The sequence below is a fragment of the Rhamphochromis sp. 'chilingali' genome, assembly GCF_963969265.1.
Source record: "Rhamphochromis sp. 'chilingali' genome assembly, chromosome: 6".
Taxonomy (NCBI): domain Eukaryota; kingdom Metazoa; phylum Chordata; class Actinopteri; order Cichliformes; family Cichlidae; genus Rhamphochromis; species Rhamphochromis sp. 'chilingali'.
This window is the reverse complement of record NC_137933.1, coordinates 16098256-16117954: the sequence shown is the minus strand read 5'-3', so window position 1 is coordinate 16117954 and position 19699 is coordinate 16098256. Positions and strand designations below refer to the sequence as shown.

General features: G+C 40.3%; 1 long non-coding RNA gene across 3 annotated transcripts in view; it reads left to right on the top strand.

Moving 5' to 3' along the window:
• The window catches only part of LOC308398674, a 41924-nt gene extending 30543 nt beyond the window's left edge, over positions 1-11381 (top strand). For all 3 annotated transcript variants that reach the window (XR_013972000.1, XR_013972001.1, XR_013972002.1), the window contains 2 exons: positions 156-3222; positions 6667-11381. This is a non-coding gene — a long non-coding RNA (uncharacterized lncRNA). The remainder of the gene's footprint in view (positions 1-155; positions 3223-6666) is intronic.
• The last annotated feature ends 8318 nt before the right edge of the window (positions 11382-19699 follow it).

Genomic DNA, 19699 nt, shown 5'->3' with positions numbered 1-19699 from the left:
GAATTCAACTTTCCATCACTGTTTCTACAGTCAGAGGTCAAAGAAGGCTGAGGGTCAGCGGGACGAGGCCAGTCCCAGCTCCAAGTAACAGGCTCCCCACCTCCACCCCAGTGGAGTAGCCGACTAACTTCTTTCTCCCCGATCTGTCTCCACAGGTCCCGGCAGCGGTAGGCGCTGTTCCCGACCCATGGAGGGCTGCATCAGTACCATGGCAGGATTGTGATGGGAGTGTCCTTTGATGGATGTTGGCCAGGTGTTCTTCATTGCCAGGACTCCAACACCCTCTTCCTGACCAGGAGGGAAATACAGCGTACCAGAATGATGCCAACAATATGCATTGTTGGAGTCAGAGTGGGTGGTCAGTTGTGTGCATGGGGACATTCAGCGGCATCCAGTAGTGCTGCTGCAGATAACGTTTAAGGGAAAAAAACACACAGAGTAAAGGTTGCAGCCCAGCAACGTCAGGAGCTCTTGTACAACAGAGGGACTAGACTTAGGCAACTGCTCCCTTCTTTCAGCTCAAAATTACTGTTGCTGAGTGGTTGACGTCCACTATGAGGTGGTGCGGTCGGACAGGGGAGGAGCCACAGAGATATTTCACCTCAACCTCCTCAAAGCCAAAGTAGGCTGCATATGCTGCTGCCTACTTGATGCCGACATCAACTATTTTCGCTATTACCTCCTGGGACGGTCATTAACCGCATGCTCAGACCACACCCCGCTGTAGAGGCTCCATCGCTTTATGTATGGATGCCAACACCCGTATCAACCTGTGATATCTGGCTTTGCAGCCCTTTAAGTTGAAGGTAATCCATAGGCCAGGGGCACAGATTGCTCTGGCCAATTTTCTCTCCCACTGGTGGGGGGGTGAGTAGGCTTAGCCGGATGGGTCCCCAGCATCAGTAGAGGTGGAGGTGTGTGGCGAGATGTAATCTGCGGCTCCACTGCAGGGAAGGGGTGGTGCAGTGGGGTGGAGGGCCAGTGGAGGCTGGCAGGACAGCTGAAAGCAATTCATTAATTACGCTCTCCCTATTTTAGTGACGCCAAGACATGGAGGAAAAAAGAACAGGTGGAGACAGGAAGCTGTTGGGACGAGGGGCACAAATAATTGTAAATAAAAAACACTGTCACAGGTACACTGACTGTCTTAGCTCCTCACTGAGGTCACACAGTCTTTCAAAAGTCGTTTTGCAGACTTATTCAGTTGTAAAGCCTCGCCTAGAAGATTTACAGCTACATTTGACAAAATCAATCTGCCGCTTAACATTTAGCCGTACTCCAGGCAATGTGGAGTGTTCTTTTGTCTTACACAGGTGTAGCACAGTCAAGTGAAATCCTTTGACCACTGAATGAGAACTTAATGTTGTACCCAAGTGACTGAAACAGCAGTGATTTAGCTTCTGTCCACTGACATATTGAAGGGACTAAATATGAATTTTACATTTTATACTTGTACTTGTATTTCACCTTGGGGAGATGTTTTTTCACTCTGACATTAAGGGTCAGTTTTTGATTAGTCATTGCCAAAAAGAAGAGCCATTATAATATATCACTTATATATTTTGTACTGAAAAATGATTATGTGTGATATTACAGTAAATCATGAAAACCTTTAAATTAACCTTTTTTTTTAGTAAGGAGTGAGAAAGAGAGACTCGCCTGACTCACCTGTACAGCTGGCATTGAGTTCTTTGAACTCCAGCAGCCTCCCACACTTCTCTCCACTACGCTACACTTTTCTCTTCTCCTGCTGTGACAGCTTTGGCCTTTAAGCTCAGCACTGTTATCACATTTTAACAAGCGCGTCATTAACGTTGTCTCGCCGAGCTTTCTGTCGCAGTGACAGACAGCTGTTTTGACACACCCTGCCTCTTGCAGTTGCAGGGCTGACTTACAATAATGCATTACTAAAAATGTCAGTGGCTCCATTTAACTTTATTCGTTTTAAAGCCAGTGGTAAAGGTTTTTATTACCCACTTTATTGAACACCTTACGGTGAGATGGTGCTGTCTAAATTGTATTATATATTATAAACTTCTACAAGTATGTGGCAGCAGCTGCACAGGAATGTAGAGCACACATTTGCTCTTTATGGTACACAGTCCAATGGAAATGACTGTACAGATAATGTTCTTGTTCTTATTTGTGGATCACTGCGCACTCACATGTATGACCACGCTGGCCAAATGATAGTCTGCTCTGTTCACCTTTTGAATGCCAATATTTCTTAAGCATGCCTTACCTGAGCATAGAGTTACAGTGCACATTAAGTGATCTTTAACCTCAGATTTCTGGCCAACAAGCAATAATCCAACACCATCTTACTCTTTTCAGTTTCTAATGCTGTTCTATAACAGTTCCATTTCTGAACTTACTCTAATGTAATGGTAGGCTGTTAGTTTTTAACATAAAGCTACCATTCTTGCAATATTATAGCCACTTGTGCAGAAGGTTTATGTGTCTAGGCAGTTCTACACTTTTTGATAATACCCGTCCTCAATCTTGTCTGTGTGTTCCTTTTATGTAATGTAATTATGAACAGCAATACCCATCAATGTACCAGCTGTCTCACTACAATATCTCCTTAGTCTGGACTTTCTCACTGACCCTGAAGATGTCGGTAGTCTAAAAAAAAATAAGTAAGGGTAAAATGGAATCATCAAACAAAATCCTCTTTAAAAAAGCCACAAAGCATGCGTCATCCCATTTCAACAACATATTAAAGATTTTGCTATGGAGCAAACTCCGTTTCTCCAAGTACCCAAAATGAATTACATTGTGGATTATCGCGTAATTATGGATCTTTCCAAAGACTGATAGAACCGGAAAATTGAGTTCTGAATATTTCATAATGCATAGCACCATCTTTGTAGAGGAAATTATTTAGGGATAGCATGCTCATTTGCAGAATGGATAAAGGTTCATTGCGAGTCACTAGAGTGCAGTAATTGGAAAGCTCCTGTGATTCAAAGGAATCATTCAGAGATGAGCGTGTCTCCTGGATAGCTGTGTAGTACTCCATTAATCTTCAGTCACACACCCAAAACTATCAGCTACCATCCAAACCTATCAAGCTGTTGGCATATACCATATTTGTGCCGCATATAAATCACAGTTATACAACAAATGTGATAAATGTGCACTTTATCCTTTTTTTATCCCTCTGCAGATGAGCTCTGGCACCCTCCCAACCTCAGCCACCATGAACACAGCAAGGAAACGGTAACTCTTGTAACCTTACATATGACGTTTTTTTTGTAAGTCTTTATTTATTTATTTCTCTTAAGTGTGGATCCTTTTAATGCACAGACAAGTAGAATTATCACAATATCAGCATTACATTACATGAAATATCGTCATCACCAAGGACAAACCAAACAATTTAAGGTTGGATAAACTACTCACTTAGGTGAACACTCTGACTGGGATCTAAAAGGATAATTTTGTCGCCTCTAGAAAACATATGAAGAAATGCCAGTTTTGAAAAATGTCATCTTTAAAAGGCAAATCTAAATGTCAGAGAGATAGATCCTTTACACAAAGAGAGCACTGCCTTCTGGGTAGTACACAGAAAGGCTTGAGAATAATATATTTTTCCCCCCAGTTGAAATGAACTACAATTACCCATCATCAAGCATATAAAGCAGTACCCTCGCATTCACAGTCTCATAGCCTGGGGAGGAGAGTGGTCACTGTTTGCAACATTAGTCAGGGAAAAGAACAAAAGGAAAATGTGTTTTGCTTTGTCACAAAATTGACTTTGCTGTGTTGTGATGTGAAGTATGTCACTGAGATGTTATGGAATATACTGAATTCATATAATGGACCAGAGGCAGGTAGTGTTAGGTGCTGCAAAGTTTTAAATAGGATGTTAGCATAGGCTGGAGGAGCTTTAACAAAAGTTAAACAAAATAAGCTCCAAGCAAGCTTCTAATAACTGACCTCCACCTATCAGTCCTTGTAGTTATGCATTTTCTATCACCTGCCCAGGTTAGGAAGTGGGGATAAAAACTCAAGTAATCAAACAATATTTGCATTAATTGCAAAAAGACTAAAGGTGAAACTTTTTTCCTCTTCCATTCACCATAAATATGGAAACATACACTGTGCATTTGTATTTTCATCAATGTCAGTGACTGTAGCATCTCCTACCCCATTCTCCCACCCTGTGCCTGCTCAGGAAACAGTCATATATTTATGATTGGCAGCTGATTTCCAAGCAACAAAGTTAAACTGCAGAAGGAAAACAGGAAAAAATAATTAGCGAAACAGCAGCTCAGTCCAATTTAAACCTGATGACACTAACATAAAGGAAAACTCATAATCTGATCCATAATCAAGCAGAGCACTTTTAATGGGAGCAGTATGTCTGTGAAGGTTCTCAGTCATCCAGGTCATCATAGTCAAAGGAGCTTGCAAAGAAAAGCGTCTGGACTTCTTTAAGTTGCTTGAAGACGTTTCACCTCTCATCCGAGAAGCTTCTTCAGTTCTAAGGTCAAATGGTGGAGAGTCCCAGATATAAACCTAGTGGGAGTGACCCCCCACAGAGGGACAAAAGGACCCCCTGATGATCCTCTAATCGCCTGAGCCAAGGTGTGAAACTGGGTGTCGGTCCCAATCAGCCAGGGTTTCGGGTGTGTTCATTGTGAAACCTGGCCCCACCTTATCATGCGAATTCCTGAGGTCAGATGGCCCAGGATGTGAGTGGGCGTTAAGGCGTCTGGGAAGGGATCTCAAAACTGGATTATAGATGGCAGAGAGTTGGTGTCGTAAACCCCCGCCTCTGTTCAAAGATGGTCGCTCACAGTGGACATAGATGGCTTCTTTCACTCCTCTTTCAAACCATCTGTCCTCTCTGTCCAAAATGTGAACATTGGCATCCTCGAAAGAGTGACCTTTATCCTTAAGATGCAGATGGACTGCTGAGTCTTGTCCTGTGGAGGTGGCTCTTCTGTGTTGTGCCATGCGCTTGTGAAGTGGCTGTTTGGTCTCTCCAATGTAGAGGTCTGAGCATTCCTCGCTGCACTGTACAGCATACACCACATTGTTAAGTTTGTGTTTTGGCGTTTTGTCTTTCGGGTGAACCAGTTTCTGTCTGAGCATGTTGCTGGGTCTGAAATGCACCGGGATGTCATGCTTGGAGAAAACTCTCCTGAGTTTCTCTGATACACCGGCTACATAGGGGATGACAATGTTGTTGCGTCTGTCCTTCTTATCCTCCCTCGCTGGTGTCCGGTCTTCTTTTCTTTAGAAAAAGACATCCCGGTGCATTTCAGACCCAGCAACACGCTCAGACAGAAACTGGTTCACCCGAAAGACAAAACGCCAAAACACAAACTTAACAATGTGGTGTATGCTGTACAGTGCAGCGAGGAATGCTCAGACCTCTACATTGGAGAGACCAAACAGCCACTTCACAAGCGCATGGCACAACACAGAAGAGCCACCTCCACAGGACAAGACTCAGCAGTCCATCTGCATCTTAAGGATAAAGGTCACTCTTTCGAGGATGCCAATGTTCACATTTTGGACAGAGAGGACAGATGGTTTGAAAGAGGAGTGAAAGAAGCCATCTATGTCCACTGTGAGCGACCATCTTTGAACAGAGGCGGGGGTTTACGACACCAACTCTCTGCCATCTATAATCCAGTTTTGAGTTCCGTTCCCAGACGCCTTAACGCCCACTCACATCCTGGGCCATCTGACCTCAGGAATTCGCATGATAAGGTGGGGCCAGGTTTCACAATGAACTCACCCGAAACCCTGGCTGATTGGGACCCACGCCCAGTTTCACACCTTGGCTCAGGCGATTAGAGGATCATCAGGGGGTCCTTTTGTCCCTCTGTGGGGGGTTACTCCCACTAGGTTTATATCTGGGACCTTAGAACTGAAGAAGCTTCTCGGATGAGAGGTGAAACGTCTTCAAGCAACTTAAAGAAGTCCAGACGCTTTTCTTTGCAAGCTCCTTTGACTTTAATGGGAGCAGGTCACAGTAAAAAGGGGGAGGGAACAACCACTTTTGCAAACATAACACAACATTTGGCAGGATAGAGGATGAGTTTGAGATAGAGAGAAAATTAATCCCACAATACTTTGTGTAATTTCAAAAAAGAAATTGTTGTTCTAGTTTTTGAATTGCATGCATTTGTTTGATATTTAGACTGTTTGTGATCATTCTCATGTGTCTGCAGAAACAAAAGTTTTTCACAAGGCCATCTCTTAAGATTTTTTATGTAATTTTTGTTTGTTTTGGTTTGGTTATTTTTACATCCCACTCTCCTTGTAGGGTGAACAAGGAGAAGTTGCTTACAGCAACATTGCTGTGTGTTTTAAACTATAAATTAAATATTGCATTTTGATACAAAACAGAGAGTGTTGGCTTAAAGTGGTTTACATCTCTGGGCCTAACTGATTCATCAAAGTTTGCAGCTAAAATATTTCATAGTACAGAATTTTCTTTTCTAGTTTTTTCTTCTTCTTTTTTTAATCTGATGCATGAAAGCCATGTTGTGTTTCTTTTTTCTTTTCTTTGTGTATATGGTGAGGTGGGGGGGATCACAGCTCAAGCAAGCAGAGCAGCATGCCTTATTTGAGTTTATATTTTACAAATTGACAAATATACAAATGGTAAATGAATACCTGACTACATCTTTCTTTGGTCATCAGTTTCAAAGTTGGAATCCTGATACTTCTCAGTGGGAAAATATCTGAAAAGAACTGACTGTCAGTCAATGTAGGTAAGTAACTGAATGAAGATTTGGAAAAAAGGCAGAAGAAGAAAAAATGCATGAAGAAAAGAAAAGTGAGGTGCAAGTGGAGATGAAGACGGGAAAAGACTGGAGTCAAAGACTAAGACGGGAGAGATGGCGATCGAGGCGAAAGAAAGCAAGACTCTGCTCCGACTGTCCTGGGTCACATGTTTTTATATTAATGGTTGAGGTCTTGTTTCAGGTCAGGGAGAGCTAATCTTAACTCTCTTGCTGGAGGGCACCTTCAACCCATGGGGCATCTGGGTATCTCGTCAACCCAACAGTGAACCACCGGGCTCTTCTCTTAGCATGCAAATGAGACAAGAACAAATGTCCCATCACTTCTGGGGCTCCATGTCCCAAAGTGCTTAACACTCTTCCTGTCAACCCCCACCCCACCCCACTCCAGCTGCTTCAAAAAGCCCCTCCTGCACATCCTTCACTCTTTTTTTCTCCTCCCTCTGATGTTCTTTAAATGAGCTTCCCAACTCCACTTCTTTCTCACAATTCAATTTTACAAGGCCATTATCCTGGGTGTAATGTGGAGGTTAAATATATCGGGGCAGACATTATGTGAAAATAATTAGTGCTAATGAATAATGCACTCATTCAGCTGATGAAGGATGGTTGTCAGGGTAATGGAGTACAAGGGAGGGGCCCCTCTGACAAATGAAATTAAAATATTTAAACACTGTTTTACGATATTATCAGGCCCTCACACTCTTTCCCTGTTACGCACTCGCTATATGGAGCAGGCAAGCCTCCATGTGACATGATAGTTGTGCCAGTACTCACGCACAACATCTGTCTCACCAGAGGCCCTGATACAAGGCCCATGCTTTTGCAGTACCTCACACCACAGCTCATCATCCCTGCCCTGATAATCACGCTGATGGCTTTAGAGATGGCGCTCTTATTGACAGTCGATGTCACCCTGCCAGATTATATTTTCTTCACTTTATTTATTGCCACTGCACTCATTCTGCCTCTTAGGATCTCATTCTGCGCCCATCATGTGACAATGAAGGATGTAGGTTTTAAATTGCCTGGTTTACAGCGCTCTCCCAGTCAATTGGCCTGTTCCAATCAATAATGGTAGACTAAGCACTCCGTGACAGATAAATGGTAAAGCATCAACACAACCTTATTAGACATAATGGGTAGATGAAAATATAGGAAAGTGCCTTTGACAGAGGACAGAAAGTGCATGAACTAATAATATATATTGCTTATTTCTTCATGCACCAAACTCTGCTTGATGAACCTTCAAACACCTATTTCCACCTACACCTACTTGAACTTCAGCCATTCTAGCATTTTGGTTTACTCTGGTTTCAACATAAAGTCTTTAAGATTGTGGTCAGTAATCCAATATATCAGAGTCGTCAAAGGCTGACAGAAAGTGGTGTATGTTTAAATAAGACTCCAGCCTATCCCCATTGTTTTGATTTAACCATGCTCCTGTGTAGTGATGAACACATTCCCCTTAAACACAAAAGATCCCTGGTTCAAGACCAGGACAAGACGCAAACCCAATAGTATACTCCCATTGCTGGTCCCAAGACCAGAAAAATTGGAGCATTGCATCAGGAAGGGAATTTGGTATAGATCAAACTTGCAGATCCACCACTGTGGCGATTCCCTCCAGAACTATGCAACATCTGTTGTACAGTAGGTGAAAACAACAGTGGTTGCTGGTGCAACTAATGTCAGTTAGTTGTAATGGAAATGTGAATAGGCTCAGGCTGTACTTGCTGACAATGACAACACTATCATGCTGATGTGATGTGATCCCTCCTAATTTATTTTCTTTGTAAGTATGCTAAACATGTAAACATTACACAATGTAAACATCATGTCACAGAGTAACAAATTACAGATTCAAATTTGGACCTGGAGATGTTATGAGGATTCGTTCTAAAGAAAGCAGATATATTTACTGCAAAACTTTAAACCTGTGGGTGCTAAAAGTTGTTATTAAGTTCAACAGTCGAAGTGAATGGGCTTATCTGCATTCTTTCCTGTGGTCACACGTTCTTGGTGTCAACTGAAAAAAAAGATCAAGGATGTAAAAACTCACAGGTTTTCCAAACTATCAGAACATTGGAGATGTCATCAGATCATCCAGAGACAGATAGATGCCCTGGTCATGCCACACATGACAAGAAGAGCTGCTGCTGCTACATTGCAAGCCCCAATCTGAGCAGCAATGACCCTCCTGGGAGTGATGGAAAACTCACCTGCTGATGTGACGGTCCAGCTGGAACATCCACTCGACAAAGGTGTTACTTTCCTGTTGAAACACAGACAGGGAGGAAGCAACTGTTTGCTCCTCCTGTCGTACGCCAGCATGCCCTGAGCATAGCATGAGGCAAACTGTGTGTTATAACTGCATGTATGGTGTGTTTACCTTTAGCTGTGTTTAGTTTTTTCCATTCCCTGTACAACCATGGTTGGTGATCTCTGCCAGGGCTGCCATTTGTCTCTGATTCTTTTTATAACTTTTAGGACAATAATTTCTAGGTGTAGCCAAAGGGTGGAGGCTGGTTTAAGGATATGATCTCTGTTTTTCTCAGATGATGTGGTTTTGTTGGTTTTACACTGGGGCATTTTCCAGACAAATGTGAAGTATATGGGATGAGAATTAGCATCTCCAAGTCTGAAGCTATGGTTCTCTGTTGGCAACGAGTGGAGCACTGATTCAGGGTTTGAACTGCTGCCCCAAATGGAGTAGTTTAAGTAAGAGTAGTTTAAATAAGTATTACTGATGATGACACTGCGCTGGTTGGTTGTGGTGAAGAGAGAGCTGAGCACGAATGTGAATCTGGTGATTTAACAGTTGATCTGTGTTCTTGCCCGCCCCTGTGGTCACAGGTTCTGGGTATCAACTGAAAAGAAAGATCAAGGATGCAAGCAGCAGAAATGATTTTTCTCTCAAGGGTGTTGGAAATAGAGGCATTTGGCCATTTAGGAGTCACTCAGAGTAGAGCCACTACTTCTCCTCATCGAAAGGTGTTTTGGGCATGCAATGGAGGTCCCAAGTACACGCTGGAGAGATTATATGCCCAAGCTGGCCAGTTGCATATTTATTTCAGTTATTGTATATTTGACTGATATAATCCACGAATCCAAGACAAATAGTGTTTAATTGAAATTATTTTTAAAAATTGTGATACTTCAATAGACAAAAGCTAAATAAGCTGATAAATAACAATGTAGTTTGTATTTGTAAATCTGAAAGTAATATTACATAAACTGTGCAAAAATACTGGCAGATAATAAAAAAGCTACTCTTTTTTCTTCTTTAGATTACATTAATTACATAATTAATAAGACTTTAAGAAGAAATAAGGTTTGCTATTATTATTTTGGTGTTATATTTAATTTCATACAGTAAATTGTTCTTGGATACCTCCATCGGTCGTCCACGTATGTTAACTATGTCAGTAGGATGAGTGTTAACAAATTAAAGGTGGGTCTGTGGCTGAGTAGGAACAACCCACACACACCATACCCTGCTACATCTTGCAACTTTCTTTTCTTAACTCTTATTTTGCATTTTGGCAGCATATACATTTGACTTGCAAAACAGACCTAATTACAGGGCCTGCAGTATGCAAGCCACACATCAAACATTAAGTTACAGTAGAAGCCTGTGATCCCAGTCACATACTCTCTCCCTCTTTTTTTCTTCTGCCCTCCCTTGCCTCTGCACACCAGAAACACTGATTGTAACAGGGACATTAAAGGGGAATTACAGCGAAACTATTTACACTTAATGTAGCAGTCGTATGAACGGGGAAGAAAGATGGACAAAGATATAGCCGTATTAATAATACATGTTTTAATTAAGCAGCTGGGAATGCAAGGAGCAGGATCAAGGGAACAGACAGACAATGAAAGAAGAACTCGAAAGGAGGGTGAGAGAAAGACGGACGAAGAAAAAGAACTGAAAATGAGAGAGCGAATGACAGAGAAAGAGTAAAACAAAGCGGAGCATAAAAAGTAGAGGAGGGAGGAGGATTGGAATATGGTGCTGCGCGTTTCCTGCAAACCGTGATTCATGGGCAGTAAATATGCAAAGCCTGATGGCCATAAGGCAATCAGAGGAGCGCCACTCATCTACATGTTGCACAGTGGGCTATAATCCATCTGAGGGGCAAGGAATAATGATACCAGGAAGCAGGAATAAGAGCAGGGTCTGTTTATTACCTCAGACAGATCCATAATGCATACAGATGTGAGGGAGGCACACAGCTGCCTCTGGCCAGAGAACTCTATTGAAAAGTAGAGACAGTAATATTGTGTTTAGTGTAATGAAAGACAATCTGATTGAAGCACCTATTAAGGCAAATAAGACTGCTGTCGTATGAGGTTTAAGTGCCGGAGCTGTAACGATCACTGACAGGGTGGAGAAGAGCTGGGGTGGATACCAAAGGAGCAGGAGGCACCGATCCAACACCTCAAAGGCAACAGCAAGGTCACCAATAAATAACATGGGTAATGCAATATGAATGTGCACTCATGCAAAGTGAAATGTAAGGTAATAATATGGTCCAAATATGCACATTTAAGACCTTGCTCGCTGTTAAGAGCATACCAGCGCAGATAAAATGTATGACCGGCAATAAAGCAGTAATTTGAATTCTTTGGTGTCATTGTGTTTACTTTTCTTTATTTGCAAAGACACCCCCACATTCACACGCACTCTTGAACACAAAGGCCTTCTTCCCCGTCTCCTCACAGAGGACATTAACACCAGGATCCTAGTGGTGCTAGAGTAAAGTAATAAATTGTGTTGAACATTGATAAACTAATGCAATTACCTGCAGGGCAAGCCAGTCAGCTAATTTAAAGATACCAGGTTTGTTCATGGGGTGGGAGGCACCGAATAGGCCCCAAGGGTGAAAGATGGCGCCTTTATTACATCTGAGAGGTCAGCTTGGTAGCAGTGTATTAGGATTGATCTTTTGATCCCAGCCTGGAACCCACCCCCTCCAAAAAATGTACCAACCCCATATGGCTGAGGAAAAACACAGCTTATCTGGCGCAAAGGGTTAACTCTGCCAGCCAGGCAGCCTAATTGAGCGCCACACATCTCAGCTACACAGCAGAAACAGGAACCTGGAGGGTCGTAACAAGCCAGGCGTGACTTATTCACATAATAAACCAAGCAGATATCTAAATGAGCCATTGAGCCAGCCAGAGGGAGGGAGGGAGGCCATTAGGCCGCGCGGACCATGGGTACATATTTGTATATCTACAATTGCCCAATCATTTGCATATGTGGCTGGCTATAGACAGTGCTCGCACCCAAGGGCCCAATGACACAACATAAAAACTTTGTACTCATTCACAGCATCATAAACAAGTCAGAGACTCATTTGTTTTATCAAAAAAAAAAGTACACGGAATTTACAGGAGACATTAATTGAGATATTTAAAACCATCCCGGCTGCAAAATACAAAGACACGGTCTTTGTTGGTCTCTGAATGGATATTGTTTCAGTGAAGCCTTACTTCATAGAGTGATGTTTCATTTAATCTAGCAGTTAAATCTAATCTACCACTCGTGTAACTCTAGTGTTGGTTACCCTCAGATAAAAGCAGACCTAACCTGTGAGGCTCTCAGTAACTTACTGTAACATTTCCATTTCATTTCAGTTTTTTTTACCAAAACACTTAGCTTCTCGTTAAGACTTAAAATCACAGTCATAGCTCAGTCCGGCTCTACCTAAAGCCAACAAAATCCAACAATTCTGTGAACACCTCAACAGTAAGCTGCTGAAATGCATTACCAATGAGCAAACACAATGACACTGCAAGGGTCATCCTCAAACAGAGTATTTCGATTTTATAATATTAATGAATGTTGGGGATGAATGAATATTTTTTTGTGTAAAAGTACAAATACTGATAATGGTTGGGTGTCAAAGGTATCAGCAGCAAAAGTGCCCTCATGTTCTGGTGGACAGCCATGAACTGATGACACTGCATATAACCAGCAGCTTAGAGCAGCATATGAGTAAATATTGTCCACACTCCAGTGACAGGTACACACAGGCCTCTCATTCACTGTGGAAATATCTGAGTTCAGCAGTGTTACAGTTTTTTGCAAAGAAGCTGTTTCTTCATCTGCTGTGAGGGATGACCTGAAGCTTGCCTGATAAGAGGAGCACACACAGATGGTTATCAGAGTGTGTAATGCACTTAGGCACTAAAGTGTAGCAGATGTTATGTGCCCGACTGTTTCTGTTTTGGGTTGAGTTTTTTTTTTTTTCTCGCTAGTCTCACTGCTAAATTAAGCTATCCAGTCCTGATTGTGACATCAGAGCCAGACAGTTATGTTCACACAGTTGTATTGTGTGGCTTAAAACTGTGATGGTAACCAATAAATGTACATTTAATTAAAGCTGTGATTACAATTATTGAGCGATGTCTTTCATTTCAACATTTTGTGTGATGTTTATTTCTTTCAGATAATACTTTTTATGGATTCCTAAATGACAAACACAAAGAAACAGATGTAGAACAGATTTCCAAATTACCAAGCAAATGCAAGATATTCACACATACTTTTTTTTTATATAAATAATGCAACAAGCTTGTAAAACTGTATTATTCCAATGCATCCACTGTAGAGTGCTAGTAAAAAAAAAAAGTCAGACAACAAAAGCTGATAATATAACATTTGAATTCTCATTTCCTCTGAAAATCCAATTTATTGCATCACTTTACTGCGTCCTCCTACTCGCCTGTTATGTTGCTTAGTTTAAACAATAACAAAAGGTTATCACTATCATTCTTGGTAATGGGTCAAGGGGTCAGCCTTTAATATGACCTCTGACACATAATTAAATTGCCATCTTTAACCTCAGTTACAGCCTGTCACAGAGCATTGGATTACATGCTGCAAATCACTGTACTGATCAATAGCAGAAGAGAATACAGGGGGCGTGGCCTGCCCTGTCCGAAGGAGTCTGCGCAGAGATTATCTTTAATGAAGCTGAACTGTGCAGTGATCATGTTAATGTGTAGTCTTATTAGATTCTGAATGACGTACTGAAACACACAGTTATCCTTGCAGGGATGAGAAGACTGCAGGTAAGGCATCAAAGAGCAACTTGTAGTGTCCAGGCACATGACTAGCTTTCACTTTAGCTGTTAGTCATGCAACTTCTTATGTACTTATCCTTGTGTCTTAGATTTGGCCTCAAAGCATGCACTACATACAGGTTTTGAAATATGAGTATGATCAGATTACATTGTGACTGAGAGGCCTTTTCTATTGAAGGAATTAAGAAATTTCCCAGTAGGAGAAGCACAGGTTTAAATAAATTGATGACAGTGTAACATGAGGGTTCATTATATGGTACTAAATCTCTCTAAGTTATTAGAAAACAGCAAGATGAAGACCTTTCCTCTTGCTACACTTAACAACACAACCTTGTTTAGACTCCCCATGTAACTTCACTAACCAATGAGAAGCCAGGAAGTCCTACAATTAGGTAAATATGGAAAAATAAACTAGGTAGATTCAACACAATTTATTATTACTGATTTAAAATAATATGTGTAAATGTATAAATATCAAATCATTAAATATAAACGTAAATGTGTATATAATTAGCCCTGTAACATGAAAACATAGATTTACTTCTGCGACTTGCAACAGTTTCAGGTGAGGTCAGTTTCAGGGTCCTAAGTAGGACTTTTAGTTAAACTCACATCTCTCTATGCCAAGTTAAAATGTGAAATACATACATACATGCAAACAATATTTTTTTAAAAATCACATTTTATCAGTTATCATTTAATTACATTTAATTTGTATGTTATTAATTAGTTATTGATATGTGGATGGTAATGTGTATTTGTCAATAACAAATATTGTGAAATTGAAGAATAACAGGTAATTATCACCCTTGTTTATCCTATATCATTGAGTTGAGATCTTAATGACCAGATCTTAAATAGGCTTGTCGGTATGATGTAAGGTAAAGAGTGTATGGAAGAAAAAACATACATAGGTCTAAATTTACAGAAACAAAGAAACAAAGCAGTTCTGTTTCAGTGAAACCAAAAAGCAAAAGTTCAGCTCCAGGTGTTGCCTTGTTTTCACATGTAAACAGATTAGCTGCAGCGCTGCAATCTCAGCACAGTGACTAAAGGATCAGCTCTTTCTGATCTGCGGTTTCGGGGCAGCTGTGTCTTGATTCTGTGTTGTCTGAGAGAGTGATACCTGTAATCTGCTGTCAACAGATGACGTCACAGGGCTTTGTTAAGTCTAATACAGCAATATTTCTGAAAAAACTGGCACTGATGGAAAGCCATATCTAACAAAAACAAAAGTTTTGTCTTGTCTGTGGCTTCCATCCACAAACCCACTGATTCCACACCAGAACTGCAGCTGCTGTTACAGAAAAAAATGAGTCCCCAAACTCAAATAATCCTGAATGACTGTGCTGATTATGATTTAGAGGCTGCTAGTTTTGTTTCAAACTGTGCCTTGCTTTGTGGCCGGGGGCCTTGTGTTGTTTAAAGGGTTGTCGGGGTATAAATACTAAATTAATCATGCTTTGGCTCAACTTGCTAGGGACTGAAATTTGCTTATGGAAGCTCGTGATCGCATAAAATATTAATAGTGTTACAGAGAACTGGCATTGTAGCAATAGGAGCGAGGCGTGTGAAAGCTCAGAGCAGCAATGTCGGGAGGGGTCATAAGTGATTTAAGATCAGAAACACTTTCTACAGATTGCCACCTTAAATTGATAAAGCAACACACAATTAATGACCAAAAGATTGCATTTGCACATCCATTAGGATCATTTTTGTACATCTACCAAATTGGCATTGTAGTAATTGGTATTAGCTGGCATGCAGCAGTGTTTTTGTGTTGTAAAAGAGGCAGGAATATTATTCAAATTAATCTGAATACATTACAAGTCACTAATGTGATGCATTTTCCTAGATGATTCATATCTGTGTGACCGACTTCTTGAGGCCCTTAGGGCTTCAAAAAGAAACTACAATCACTTTCACTGACAGGCAGCTTATCTCCAAGCAAACAAAAGTGGGGCTTTCAACACATATCTTGCCTTTTTTTAAGTTACACATTCAACCCTATTTTTAACAAAAAAAAGTCAAGGCATTGTGTAAAATGTAAACAAAAAGCAGAATCAAGTGACTATTTTATTATTTTAAGTCCATATTTCACTGAAAATAGTACAAAGATAATGTATCAAGTGTTGAGAATTAGAGATGTGCCATTATTGTGGTTGTTGTTGTTTTTTTTTTTGGGGGGGGGGGGGGGTTGTTTGTTTGTTTTTTTGTTAACAAGCCAATATTATTGGCCAACATTAATTCATTGCTGATCTATCTGGATCGGAATTTATAAAACCTGATAAATAAATAAAAACTGATAAAAAAGTAAAGTAGAGATGAGGAAAAACACCCTTCAACAAAGTTATGAGTGTTGACATTGCTTAGTTTATCCACCAGAGGGCAGTCAGCAACATCCCTGCTGGCAACACTGTTCCACAAATACAACAACAGGCTAATCTGAGAAGAGGAAATGAGCAAAGTATATATATAACTACTGTAATAAATGTTAGAGAAATCGGTTACTACTAAACAATTTCCAAATCTCCTATTTCGCAAAAAGCTGAAGATGATTTTTTTTAATTAAGGTGCCAAAATACAATCATTACTACTTGCATTCCTGAACAGAAAAAATATGATTATGTGTTATGTTTGATTAATTTCTGACTTCTCTGAGGAGTCCAGTGTGGCCACTCAAATTTGGCAATAAAAACTGTTTTGTCAGTAACAGTTTGTTACTGAATTCAAATTATTATATGCCTGAAAAATAACAAGTACATTTTAACAGTTTCTACACAACTGTTAAATTCTTACATTTATTAACTTTGTCGTGCTACAAGATTTATTATTAGTAGTAGTAGTAGTAGTATTCTCTAAGCAGAAGAATGATCTTGCAGTTGGGTTTCACTGAACAATTCAAAAGAGAGCATCTAGAATCATATGGAGGAGCATTAGTGCATTAGGCATTGAAAGCATGTGAAGGCACCATCAATGCTTCACTTTCTGCTTGTATTTGGTAGTGGGAGATGTGCTCAATGGACACATCTGTAATCTGTAGGCGTCACATGTTAAAATCATTTGAGGAATTATAAAAGAAGAAGACAAAGGAGCCAAAATGTCAAAAATGAAAACAATGAATATTTGTTTCCACATTTTAAATGTTCTCTGTTAAATGTTCTATTTTAATTAGTAATATTATTAATAATATGAACAATAATGTAATTGACAATATTGTAATTAATTGGAAAGCTTTGCAAATCATTGCCACTGGTTTTGCATTTTGCACATCACAGTAAAAGGATTTTATTTTTCCATTTCTATATAGGAGAAAGAAAAAAAACACGACGGAGTTTATTCCAAGTTTTGATGCCATTTGTCTCTTTGACACAAATCAGAAAGTAAAATTGTATATAATGGATGACATCGAGGCTGTAAACTTGTTATCCCATATTTTCAGAGCTCACATGGAGTGTATAAATAGACTCTTCCGACTGAGACACAATAGGGAGGCAGGTTCGGACATTTCTGCATGCTGGTCACAGCTGCACACTCCCTGGGACACAAACTCCAAATTTTCATTCATTCATACAGCTCTTCCATGAAGTGCTATTAAATAACTGTCAGGAAAATCTATGTCAATCAAAGCAGTAACTTCACAAGTTAGATCTACCAGGCCTTGCTTCAAGAACACAAGTGTGCAGGTCAAAGCACAGCTGGTTGTGTTATCAAAGAATACGATTGCACGAGTTTTGGTGGCACCATAGGTAAATGAGGGCAGGAGGAGGCGGAAGCACTCCCATACTGAGAGATCGAGGGATGAGGGAACGTGTTTCTGGTGGTGGCACAGGGGGAAAGGGTTTAAATGATGAACAGCAGATATTCTAAGAGAGCAAATCTGATTTCTCACAATTATCTCTGCAAGCCTGACAGGCACCGGGGGTGGCAGAGGAACAATGAACTAGAGAACGCTGATTGGGTTATTTGTCCCATCTCATTCATGGCTGAGGGATTGTGAAGTGCCTCTCTGCAGGTGTAGTGCATGCTACAAACACCGTACAGTAAGCAAAATTCCTGTTAGCCAAACACCGCCACTCACATTCATTGATGTTTAAAATGAAGGGTCTAAGTAAGCACACATTAGCCATTATTTTCAAATACTTGATGTAGTTTTTAGCTTCCCAACATTTTCTGGCCTTCTTTCATATAATGTGTCTTGTTTAGTGACAGGTCTGTGTCATCTTGATCAATTAAGCAAGACCTACCCTGAATACAGTTTGGTCTGTAACTGTTTGGTACACCGCCACAGTAGATTTTTCAATCAAAAAATCGAGGTAAAGTGCAGCCTTTCAGCTTTGAATCAACTTTTATTAAGTTTTTATTAGAGATGGCACGATACCACTTTTTTATGTCCGATACCGATATCATAAATTTGGATATCTGCCGATACCGATATGAATCCGATATAGTGTTTTTTAATCAACAAAACTGTTTTTTAAAATATCTTGCTGCATTTTGCAAGTCTGCAAGTTCATACTCAAGTTTAAAACAACAACTACACTAAAGCTATTCTGTTATACCTGTATACAAAAAAAATATTTCATAGTTCAGCAATACTGATCAATCTAATAAACTTAGACCTACACCATCCTCCCTATTCTGGTATTTTAAAGAGTACTTAGCGTAAATATTAAGCAACCTAACTAATAGGGTTCCAACTCCCAGCAACAACAAAATTAAATAAATAAAAAATAGGGAACCACCCCTCACGCGCCACCTCATGATGCTTAATCGACGTAATCAACCTTAATTTGATGCAGTGTGAAAAAAAATGCACAGAAATCAATTATTTTTCAAGAAATATTAAATAGATTCAACATCTTTCTTCAACAAAATTGCAGACTGCACAGATGGTACCTTCCCAAAGGAAAAAGTACTATAGCTTACTAGGGTATATATATTAGACTTAATAGTCACTATGTACAGTAATTGACTTCTATTCATTTTACATCAAATTAAAACTTTGGGTGTCAGATAATTATTTATTAAAAGCTCGACATTTTAAATGAGAATAAGAAAGAAAAGTATGTCTTTGTGCCCCCTTTTCCCAGTTAATGCCCTATCGGCCCCCCTGGCTAAACTTTGCTAGATCCGCCCCTGCACAGTTACCACCCGTCAGCTACGTAGAAAAAGATCCTGGAGTAGAAAGTAATATTAAATAAATTCTAACAACAGCTTATCAAGCTTAAACGTGCTGCTGTTGTTCAGCCGCTGGTTTCCTCTTTCTGGCGCAAAGTGGGCCAAAAACAAACGAGAGACAGACTCGCGACAGAAAAGCCGATCAGCTGATTTAAGCAGTTTCACGATTGAAGTAGCAGCCGGAGAGCGAGAGGCAGTCGCTTGTTAAGCTTAACGCAGGAATGCTTTACAAACATTCAGAGATGGACTTACACACTTGCTTTACTTCTCTCAGGGATAACTTTGTCGGAGATGAAATGCCAGGTTGCTAGCGAAGCTCCAAATGCTATCCAGACCACCGACAGGTCCTGCATGCCACAGCTGCTCTATCACGTGATGCATACGTTCTGAGGTGAGTTACGGCGTGTTGCAAGTTTTGTGAGGTGCTTTCGTGATATTTAATGGATCGGATTACATTTTTTATTTTTCTCCGATATCCGATCCAGTAATTTAGGTCAGTATCGGACTGATACCGATAGGTAATATCGGATCGGTCCATCTCTAGTTTTTATACATTGCTTTCATTTTCAGAGGCTCAAAAGCAACTGAACAAAAGACAATAATCCTCAAATATAAGGATTTGTATCAATACTTGGATGAAAATCCTTTGCAGT